Below are 12,478 nucleotides of genomic sequence, written 5' to 3'. Positions count from 1 at the left end.
TTCTTATAGAGGATAATTTGCAATATAATTATTCATCAGTTTGTGGGTTGCCCACCAAGGGGTATGCGGATATTTGTGTCTTTGGTGTGTTCCTGAAAGGAGTTGACATCAAGGTTTTTCTATTCATCCATCTTAGAAGAGTCTTTCATCTATTTTAGCATATTTTTTCATTTGAAAATATTTAAAATGATTTTTTAATCTTAGATTTTAATTTCAGTGATTTTTTATTTGCATTTAATTTTATTCCTGATAAATTTGTGCTTGTTTATTGATATTTTATTTCTCTTTGGCTCATTGTTTTGTTTTCTTTTCCCTCTTCTTTTTGATTAAGACATATTTCTTATCTCCATTTCTCCCTTTACTGCCTAAGTAGTGATGCATTCTTTTACACTTATTTTACTATTTATTCTGGAGATTATCATAGGCATTCTTGACTTATTACAGGCTACTAAAAACTAGTTCATTTACGCTTTCTCAGAGATGTTGTGCATTTAATTTAATTTCTTTCAATTTTATATGATTTCATCATGGATTTAGTTGTACACATATCTCTACCACCCACTTTTGTTGCTTACATAGTCAATATTCCTTTACATATTCCCTTATATTTACTCTTTTTATGGTTCTTCCTTATCCTTCTTATATTTTCCCATATATGACCCTTTTCATTCACCTGAATAATTCTGCTTTTAATTTAGATCCACATATTTGCTACAATAGTCTCCCAGTTTTTATATGTGTGAATTATTTCTATGTTTTTATTTCTGTAAATTATAATTACCAGGTATATAATCTAACTTGGTTATTATTTAATTGAGCACATTAAAAACATATCTAAATTGTTTTATGGCACTCATAGTTTGTGTTGAGAAATTAGCAGTCACTAGTGTTTGTGTTTCTTTAGAAAATGCCATTTTTCAATCCCTCTTTGCTACATTTAAAATTTTCTTCAGTTTTCATTAATTTTATTACAGTGTGCCTAGAATGAGATTTTGGTTTTAATTATCTTATTTGGAGACAGCCAATTATATTTATCTGTTGGTGTCTTTTCCTATGACTTCTACCCCTCCATCCCTTTTTACCTGTGTTCCTCCTGGAATAAAGATTACATGCATGCTAGAACTTTTCACTGTATTCCATGTATTTTTTTAAAACTTTGTTATGTACATTCTAATGATGTTTCCTCAATTTTTTTTCATTTAAAATTCTTGAAATGCATAGTCAAGTAAATCAATAAGATTTCTGTAATATACCATCTGCTAACACCAGTGTATCACACTCTCTCTATATATGTTTGCGTGCGTGTGTGTGTGTGTGTGTGTGTGTGTGTGTGTGTGTGTATTATTGGCAGCACCCACAGCATGTGGACATTCCAGACCAAGGACTGTAATGTTGCTTACCTTATTGCAGATATATTCTGATAAGTTAACAATACCTAATTACTTTTTGCTTAGTTTTGTGTGGTAAAATTGTTTTATCTTTATATTGGTGATTTTATAATTTAAATTCATATTTAAAATGACTTTTTAAATCTTGTAGATAAGGGTTTTTAGACTCTTGCAGATCCATAAATTCCTGTTGTGGCTCAGTGGTATCCACAGGGATGAAAGTGTGATCCCTGGCCTTGCTCAGTGGGTTAAGAAGCCAGCATTGCTGTGAACTGTGGTGTGGGTCATGGATTCAGCTCAGATCCTGTGTTGCTGTGGCTGTGGTGTAGGCTGGCAGTTGCAGCTCCAATTTGACCCCTAGCCTGGGAACTTCCACATGCCGCAGGTGTGGCCCTAAAAAAATTAAAATCTTGTAGATCTGAACAAATATCATTTGAATTCTTAAGAAAAATTGAAATCAGTTATTCAAACCTCCATGTTTCATTTTGAGAACAAAAATTGATCACTTAGGTAAGGTTTTAAAAATGCTGTAAATTCACAAGTAATCTATTGAATTGGAGGCCTTGGTAATCAAAAAAAGAGTCTACAACAAAGTCAGGTCAGTCTCCCAAAGCAATAGAAATTAGAGCAAAAATAAACCCATGGGACCTCATCAAACTGAAAAACTTTTGCACAGCAAAGGAAACCAAAAAGAAACCAAAAAGACAACTTACAGAATGGGAGAAAACAGTTTCAAATGATGCAACTGACAAGGGCTTAATCTCTAGAATATATAAACAACTTATACAAGCCAACAACAAAAAAACCAATCAATCAATGGAAAAATGGGCAAAAGACCTGAATAGACATTTCTCCAAAGAAGATATACAGATGGCCAACAAACACATGAAAAAATGCTCAACATCGCTGATTATAAGAGAAATGCAAATCAAAACTACCATGAGATACCACCTCACAACAGTCAGAATGGCCATCATTAATAAATCCACAAATAACAAGTGCTTGAGGGGCTGTGGAGAAAAGGGAACCCTCCTGCACTGTTGGTGGGAATGTAAACTGGTTACAGCCACTATGGAGAACAGTTTGGAGATACCTTAGACATCTATCCATAGAACTTCCATATGACCCTGCAATCCCACTCTTGGGCATCTATCCGGACGAACCTCTACTTAAAAGAGACACATGCACCCGCCTGCTCATTGCAGCACTATTCACAATAGCCAGGACATGGAAACAACCCAAATGTCCATCGACAGAGGATTGGATTCGGAAGAGGTGGTATATATACACAATGGAATACTACTCAGCCATAAAAAAGAATGACATAATGCCATTTGCAGCAACATGGATGGAACTAGAGAATCTCATCCTGAGTGAAATGAGCCAGAAAGACAAAGACAAATACCATATAATATCACTTATAACTGGAATCTAATATCCAGCACAAATGAACATCTCCTCAGAAAAGGAAATCATGGATTTGGAGAAGAGACTTGTGGCTGCCTGATGGGAGTGGGAGGGAGTGGGAGGGATCGGGAGCTTGGGCTTATCAGACACAACTTAGAATAGATTTACAAGGAGATCCTGCTGAATAGCGTTGAGAACTTTGTCTGGATACTCATGTTGCAACAGAAGAAAGGGTGGGGGAAAAAATGTAATTGTAATGTATACATGTAAGGATAACTTGATCCCCTTGCTGTACAGTGGGAAAATAAAAAAATATATATATATAAAAAAATAGAATAGAATAAAAAAATTGTCTCTAAAAAAAAATCACAAAATAATTAAAGTAACTTGCAAATCTAGAAAGGATACTTGCAAACTATCTGTTGAGTGAACAGTTTAGCCTTCTCTATCCTAGTTTTAATCACAGCTGAAACCATGTCCCAAATGTGCTATAGAAATTGGTGACTAACAGAGACTCATGAGCATGTCTTATAGCTTGTCAAAACCACTGCATTTGTAAATGATAAGTAATATTATATACTATTATATATATATATATGCATATATATATATATATATGCAAGTGATAAGTAAATATTACATAAAGGGCAGGAAGGGAAATAAATGGTTTAGACATTATAAATAGTGACTTATTTTTGGTAAAAACATTTTGGTTATTATTACGGTATAAGCTTCTGATTGGTTACATCTAGATTCCCCTGTGTCCCTTGGGATTGTTTCTGGAGGGATCAAGAAGAACAAAGCATAGGTGAGAAGTGGGTAAAAATCTGAGTACAGCAGTCTCTGAGATTTTTCTCTTTTACGATACACTGTAAAGTTAGGTACATTGGTAAAATTTATATTTTTGGAAAATACCCAGTAGGGTAATGGTGACATATCCAGTATTCAGGTAAATATCCCTGAGACATGAAACTGAGACATTTTGAAAATAGTGCTGTATTTTCAAATTTGTGAGTGAATGGTAGAGACAGGAAATAGCATAATAGTCAGGATGGATTTTAAAGGCCATGTGATGGAGTTTAATCTTAGATTAGATTTGGGACCAGTGGGTTGGGAATAAATAAGGATCAGGCAATTTCAGAAGTCTTTTATAAGTTCTTCTGGTGGCAGAAGTAGGACTCCTTCTAAATGATAATATTTAATATTGAGAATTTGTAGATCACTATTTCTAATAATAGATTAAACATGAGGAATGAATATTATAAGAAAAAAGATAATGTCAAATTAGGTATTAACAAAAATCACAACTGCAGCAAAAGTCATTGTATGTCAATCTTACTGTATGTGATAAGGCTAGGAGTATACATATTCCATACACCCCCAAATTAGACCAATGTCATAGATGTCAGGCATGAAGTATACTGTCTTGGTCTGTATTCTTGAAAAAGCAAGATAGTTCAGATGCCACCTGCTTTTGATCGAGGGAAGCTTTTTTCAGTTTTTGTTTTGTTTTGGTCTTTTTTTTTGGTCTTTTTGCTATTTCTTGGGCCGCTCCCGTGGCATATGGAGGTTCCCAGGCTAGGGGTCTAATCGGAGCTGTAGCCACCGGCCTATGCCAGAGCCACAGCAACGTGGGATCCGAGCCGCGTCTGCAACCTACACCACAGCTCACGGCAACACAGGATCCTTAACTCACTGAGCAAGGGCAGAGACTGAACCCACAACCTCATGGTTCCTAGTTGGATTCGTTAACCACTGCGCCACAATGGGAACTCCTGTTTTGGTCTTTTTTTCAGATTAGTTTCAATTGGAGGTCACCAGTGGATTGAGAGATCTGATCAAAATTGAGGGCCCTATTTAAATAAGATATATGGATCCAAAAGTCAATACCAGCAAGTTTTGTTGCATAAGGGCTAGTTAATAATATGTGATATGGTCTTTTACACTGAGGTTATAAGGCATATTTGTGAAGGTTTCTTTTCTGGTAAACATAATCACCTGTTTGTAGATCATGTTCTTTGGGGCCTGCCTTTCCTGGGAGACTGCTGTTAAAACATCCCTGCACTAGAAACAGGAATTTTAGCCATTAATAATTTGAGCAGTTGATGGCAGTATGTTAAGTTTACCTTTAACCAAATTGGGCTTATGTAACCTGTTGTATATTTTTATTGTTCCTCCAGTGATTATTCTAAAAGGAGAAATTCAGTGTTTTTCAAAAGGAATAAACCTTAGATTAACACCAATGGCAAGGCTTTTGACTAGGAGAGATTAAAAGATTCAATTTACTGGGCCAATTGAGTCAATTATTTTATTAGTATGTTCTTCTAAATTGTAGATGCTAAGGACAAGTAAAAAATGCTGGAAAATAGGTCAAATTTTATAGATTGACTGAAAAACTTGTCCAGTAAAATGCATCCCTCAATTACTTTTTTAAAAAATTTCACCCACTGTGTTGTAGCTCTGTGACATGGACATAACTCAGTGAGAAAACATGCATATCAATGCAAGTACATGTTTATATCCTCAAGATGGTGATATTTGTATAAAAATCTAATTACCATATAAGGGTCTTAAAGGTAAAAACGAAGTGGCTTTTGAATGAACAAATAAGTTTACAAGGTTTATGTTTTAAGCAACAGTGATGTTTTAGGTATACCTTAATGGCTTTTTTTTAAATTAAGGTATAATTGATTTACAACAGTTCTTCAATTTACATTGTGCAGCAAACTGACAAAATCACATAGAGTTCCTTGTGCTGTGCAGTAGGGCCCCATTATCCATCCGTTCCAAATGTTTGCGTCCAAAACCCCCAAACTCCCCATCCATCCCACTACCACTCCATCCCCTCTGGGAAACACTAGTGGCTATTTTTATGAAGGCACCGATGGTATTGGTTTCCTCATAATATCATGTTTTCTGGGTCCTGATGTGTAAGCCTATGGATATTTGATAAAATAGTTTCTTACAGGCACTGAACCAAAACAAGTTTTTATTGGATCTGTATCATAAGTGATGATCACAGGATTTTCAACTTTCATATAGCCATTTTTTTCCTCCTGAGAAATGTTTTGGGGTTTCTGCCAATAAATCTCACAAATTAGTAGAAGATTCAGCAATGGGGTTTTATTTACAGTAGGATAAAGGCAAAGAGGGGCATCTTTTCCCACAGTTATCAGCCAGATTATTTTCTTTATTCTTAGTTTGGTTTTAAATGGCCTCGGATTTTTTTTTTTGCCTTTTGTCTTTTGTCTTTTTTTTGTTGTTGTTGTTGTTGTTGCTATTTCTTGGGCTGCTCCCGCGGCATATGGAGGTTCCCAGGCTAGGGGTTGAATCGGAGCTGTAGCCACCGGCCTACCCCAGAGCCACAGCAACGCGGGATCCGAGCCGCGTCTGCAACCTACACCACAGCTCAGGGCAACGCCGGATCGTTAACCCACTGAGCAAGGGTAGGGACCGAACCCGCAACCTCATGGTTCCTAGTCGGATTCGTTAACCACTGCGCCAAGACGGGAACTCCATGGCCTCGGATTTTTATAGTGGCCAAAGGTTTTGGTTTTTGAATGGCCTCCACAAGGTCTAAGAAATATTGTCAATTTTTAATTGGCTGTCTTATGGACACCAAGGAACACTTTTGCTTATACAGTGTGCCAAAATCATGGGCAACACCAAAACATATCATCTATCTATCTATCATCTATCTATCTATATATCTATCTAGTCAGTTTGATCTTTTTGTACAATACAAGCTTGGTTAGAGTTACTACTTCAACTTGTTGAGCTGAGGTAACAAAGATAGAATGTTTTTTACAATGATTTCACAGAGAGAGACAATATAGCCAAACCTACCTTTTTTGGTCATCTCTCAAATAAGAACCACTAGTAAACAGCATCAAATCAACCTTCAGCATCCATTCAGCTTGCCTCAAAAAAATATTATCCCCCTACCATAGAAAGTCCAGAAACAAATAGCCACTCCTGGTTGAGCCAAATGCCCTGAGACCCAAGGATGTTTTTAAGTACATGAGAATTAATCAAAATTGCCATTTCAGGTGGTAAGGCCAAGTCAGTACTATCATTTATAGATTCAAGTTTTGCATTTTCTAAGTATGTTCTCTTCAAGATTCTCCCCAAGTTACAATTCACAACTTGGCTTCCTTATCTTGTCCTTCTGTCACCTTCAAGTAACAGCTGTGCAAATGGCTCGAAACTTTCTATCCAGAGAATAAACCCCTGCATCTCTGGTTTACAAGGTGATTATGTCAAGAGTAATAACCTGAAGGATCTGAATCTGCTGAGGAGGCAGCAAATACTATTCTGGTTGCCTTGGTATCAAGTGTCTGTCGGTAATTTATCTTCCCCCTTGTGTATACCTGGGCATCTAAATTATCTCTTATGTCCAATAAAATAGGTGAAATAGTCACAATGGTATTGACAGTAGCTATTAAAAGAATTTGGGTAAAGTCAAAGTCCACATTTTGATAATGAATGTATGTATTAAATTATGTATGGTTTTATTTTGGATCTAATACCTTAAGCAGAGCTGCTGAAAGATCATTACATAGACTTTTTCCTAGTTAGTCAGCCTCATTTAATAGGAACAACGGATTGTTAACTTCAACAGCCTTGAAGACATTGTTTATACAAACAGGCATATTGCCAACATAGATGTAGTTTTATCCTTGAATATCACACTGATAGCATACTCCTTCAGATGCAATTCTGTGGAAAACTTGATCTACATTATCAGATACTGATCTTTCCATATTTGTTTTACCAACTTGAGGAGGGCCAGTGAAGCAAAAATTGGCTGTTAAAATTGTTTTCAGCTGTCTGTCAAATATTTCAGCACTTTTTGCCATGACATAATGGCCATTATCCAGAAGAATTCAGGCAGCTTGAATGTTGAGATGGCCAGCTGTACTTCAGTTCCAAGGGATTTCCACAATAAGTTCTAGTCAGAGCATATTCTGTCATTGAATGCAGAAATTTTTAGTCTTTTTATCTTTTTGACACAGGCTTTATGGTTGTTTCCTGATCCATATATCATGACAATGTCATAATTATCTTAATACTTATCCTCATTTTCTAATGTTCATGAGATGGATGTAACCCTACTATTATGGTGTATTGGAACAACTTATCATTATCTTCCTTGTGTTTTCTGTTTTTTCAAAGCAAATTTAATCCTTAAATTTGTTTGACAAATAGTGTTAATCATCATCCTCAATATTTCCTCCAGATTCACAGTATCTAAAATCTAGAGCTTTTTTCTTTTTTTTTGTTTTTTTGGATAATTGATGCCAGAATGTCTGGTAGAGCTCTTGGAAGACTATCTAAAAGACATCTTGACTTAGCAACCACAGGGAAACACATATCCAAACATTTCATAAAATTGTAGTCTGTATTTGTAAAACTCTTCTTATCCTAACTCCTTTCTAGTTTTACAGATGTTGAAAATTTCTCAAGCTGTTTCAACAGTTCCATTTCAACAAGATATGACTTCTCTTGAAAAACCTGTATGATCTGGAAATAGCAAAGGTATGTAGAGTGAGGAGCCCACCAAAACCTGACAAAACCTGAACTATCAGTGCAGTTGTTCCAATCCTGTGCAATGCTGGTGGGCCCTGATTATTGCTATCCATGTTGGTCATTTTGGAAATGAGGTCCAGGATGCTATTCTGCAGGCCATGAATGGCAGCTCTGCCCCAGCTGCCAATTGAAGAGCCAGTCAACAATAGGAAACAGACAATAGGAATCCTTCTGTGTCAGCAGCAGTGGAAGGTGGTTGGAGGAAAATTATGGAAAGATGAGAAAAAAAAATGTATATTAAATACAGTTTTACTTGTTATGCAGATGAGTATATGAGGTGAAAAATATTATCTCTGAAAGTAGCTTTCTTCCTGCTACAGATATTTTACTAATGAAATTTATTTTATAAATATAAACTTCCTCTTCCAGAAGGAAGTGTATATTTTGTCTTAGTAAGTTAAGGAAGAGGTCGTGAGCTTTTTATGAATTAGCTGCATTCTCAATTGTCTTTAGCTCAAAATAATTTGTATACCAAAGTGGCATATTTTGGGATATCAGGTTCTGGCCTCCTTCAAGAAGAAGCAACTTGTTATGGACAGTCTTTTTTTTTCTCCTTAACCCACAGACACCAAGTTTCTAGGGGCCACCAGCAAACAGGATTCTGACACAACAAGGTTCAGGGACTCCTCTTTATTCCCAAGGGACTAAGACATACCATTGGGGTATATCAGTACAGATCATGTAGCTATTGAAAAGAATACACATAAATTTAACGACCTGAAAATGAATGATAAATTTATCAAAAATTTTGAAGTAATAATATTAAACCAAAGGTAATATGGATTTCAATAGGATATAGTAATATGATTAGTCAAATAACCATTAAAGACATTTATTTATTTATGTTTAAAATCAACTGTTCTTTGCTTTATTTTTTATGTAATGATTTTTATTTTTTTCATTATAGCTGGTTTTCAGTGTTCTGTCAATTTTCTACTATATAGCATGGAAACAACCTAAATATCCATCAAAAGATGATTGGATTAGGAAGATATGGTATATATACACAATGGAATACTACTCAGCTCTAAAAAAGAACAAAATAGTGCCATTTGCAGCAACATGGATTGAACTAGAGACTCTCATTCTAAGTGAAGTAAGTCAGAAAGAGAAAGACAAATACCATTAAAGATATTTAATTCATATTTAAAAGGCTCCAGGTAATGAAATTTCCAGGCCCACTAAGAAATTCTACTGAGATTTTGGATAAGAACAAATATGGATTGTACACAATAGTTTCCAGAAGATGCATCCCTCTTAACCTAATTCCAGACTAATATAGGATAACAAAAGATAAAGCACAATAAAATAAATATATGCTATTTCCTATGATGAATAACTCTTATGATCTTAGATATAATACCATGAACAAAATATTAACAAACCAAATCAAACAATGTATGAAAATATCAATGCATTATTGACCAAAGGGGATTTATCCCAGGTATGCAAAACTGGTTCAATACTTGAAAAGTAATCAACAAATTAGTCTTATTAACAAGCAAAAGATGTTGAAAAGCTTTGACAAAATCTAGCTCCTATTCAAGACAAACTTTTTCAGCAAGTTTGAAATAGGGGAAAGTTACCTTTGCTTGAAGATTATCTACTAAAAATACACAGCTAATTTCACACTTATCAGTGACAGACTAAATGATTTTCCTAACAATGGGGAACAAGAAAATTTTCACCTTTATTATCCAACAAAAACTAGATGTTTTAGCAAAAATAGAACTAAAAGAAATAAAAGGAACAAAATAAATTTTTTTCCAATTAGATAATTCCCAAGAATCTGCCAAACAATTCAGAGCTAATATATGAGTGCAAACAAATCTCCAATACAACACCGACATCAAAGACCATCTTATTTCTATATACCAACAATAAGCCTACAAATTATAAAATCAGAAGCACTATGTAATTTAAAATCAAACCAAAGAACACGAAAAGATCAGTTTTATACTCAATATAACATGTACAGGTTCTGTATGCTGAATATTACAAAATATTAATGTGATAAATGAAGATGTAAATAAATAAGTGGAGCGATACACTGTTGCCAAAGATAAACACAATGGACATTATTTAAAGTGGTGAAAATAGATGTTCTTTAAAAATTGCTTACAGTAGGGGAAATAGCTAAGCGCCATTTTAATTTTTGCAGAGATGATTTTGGAGTTTTATAGGGAAGATGAGGGAGAGGGTAGTGTGGGGCTCAGTAGAGTCATAGAAGGGAAAAACGTACAAAGGGTGTCAATGTATCCATAATTATGGCAGCTGTGTTTGTTAGCTGACAGTTCTTTGAGTTAGGATTCTGTCCTCTCAAAGGTTAAGAGAAATAGGTCTATCCTTCTTAAGGGTGTTTCAAAGAAATGCCTCTTGCCTCTCAGGTTCTTGAAATAATTGTGAAAGATACTTAATAATCAAAAGATTTTATTTTGTTTTGGTAAATCATTTAAGAAAGGGAGATCAGAGGTTTATCAAAAGGTATTGACTAGAAAAACACTAATTTTTCCTGTCAGCTGATATAAATTTCACAGGCAAATATTTTAATGTTAGGCTGAGGTCATTCTAGTTAAATGGACTAATGATGCTAGAAGCCATGCTAGGATTTAGTTAGGACTCATACTGAAGAGCTTTGGATGGAATTTATTTATTTATTTTTTTTTTTGTGCTGAGAGTCTATAGTTCTAACCAAGCTCATGGATAGACCAATTATTACAGATATTAGTTATTCCAAAATTCAGAGTTCCCGTCATGGCTCAATGGTTAAAGAATCTGACTAGGAATCATGAGGTTGTGGGTTCAATCCCTGGCCTTGCTCAGTGGGTTAAGGATCCGGCATTGCTGTGAGCTGTGGTGAAGGTTTCAGACGTGGCTCAGATCCTGTGTTGCTGTGGCTCTGGCATAGGCTGGTGGCTACAACTCTGATTAGACCCCTAGCCTGGGAACCTCCATATGCCATGGGAGCAGCCCAAGAAATGGCAAAAAGACAAAAAAAAATCTATAGGTCCAATATTACCCAAATATAAATTCCACCAAATTATTTGTAGACAGAGGCAAGCTTATTGTAAAATTTATATGGAAAAGCACAGAGTGCATACCTGAGAATGGCTAGAACAATTTTGACAGGAATTATGTATCAGTAAACACTTTAAATATTTCACATTATCCTGTAGATATTGTAATCACAGCACTGTCATTTTTTGTTGTGAGATAGGCACACACTTCAATAGAAAAGAGAATCCAGAAATGGACCACACATATATGCCCTAATGATTTCTTTCTTTTTATGGCTGCACCTGTGGCATATGGGAGTTCCCAGGCCAGGGGTTGAATAGGAGATGCAGCTGCAGACCTATGCCACAGCCATGGCATTACTGTATCCAAGCATCATCTATGATCTACACTGTAACTTACAGCAAATCCAGATTCCCATACCATTAAGTCAGTCCAGGGATCTAACCCATACCCTCACAGAGACAATGTTGTGTCCCTAACATGCTGAGCTGCAAGGGGAGCTCCTGCCCTAACAATTTTTGACAAAATGTTGAAACAAATGCAGTTGGGGATAAATGACTTTTTACACTTGGTGTTGGAGAAACTGGACATTGATATGCAAAGAAAAGAATCTGTTAAAAATTACTACTCCACAAAAATATATCCAGAAAGGATCATAGATTTAAATATTACACAAATTAAAAACTTGTAGAAAAATACATCATTAAAATCTTCAGAACTATAGCTCATCATAAAGTTCTTAGCTATGGCACAAATAGCATATTATGTAACAACAGAAAATGTTAACTTGGATTTCATCACAGTTAAAGTGTTTTGTTTTTAGACTTATTGTTGCAAAGGGGGAGGGGGAGGGAGTGGGATGGATTGGGAGCTTTGGGTTAAGAGATGCAGACTATTGCCTTTGGAATGGATTAGCAATGAGATTCTGCAGTGTAGCACTGGGAACTATGTCTAGTCACTTATGATGGAGCATGATAATGTGAGAAAAAATGTATACATGTATGTGTAACTGGGTCACCATGTTGTACAGCAGGAAAACAAATAATGTATTAGAAAAATAAAAAAATATTGTGAAG

At 35.4% G+C, this 12,478-nt stretch overlaps 1 pseudogene; it reads right to left on the bottom strand.

Annotated features, from left to right (window-relative positions):
- Positions 1 to 6,728: 6,728 nt before the first annotated feature.
- Positions 6,729 to 8,446, bottom strand: LOC125124584 (lon protease homolog 2, peroxisomal-like; annotated as a pseudogene).
- Positions 8,447 to 12,478: the final 4,032 nt, after the last annotated feature.

The sequence above is a fragment of the Phacochoerus africanus genome, chromosome 4 (assembly GCF_016906955.1).
Source record: "Phacochoerus africanus isolate WHEZ1 chromosome 4, ROS_Pafr_v1, whole genome shotgun sequence".
NCBI lineage: Eukaryota > Metazoa > Chordata > Mammalia > Artiodactyla > Suidae > Phacochoerus > Phacochoerus africanus.
This window is presented reverse-complemented; position numbering and strand designations above follow the sequence as displayed.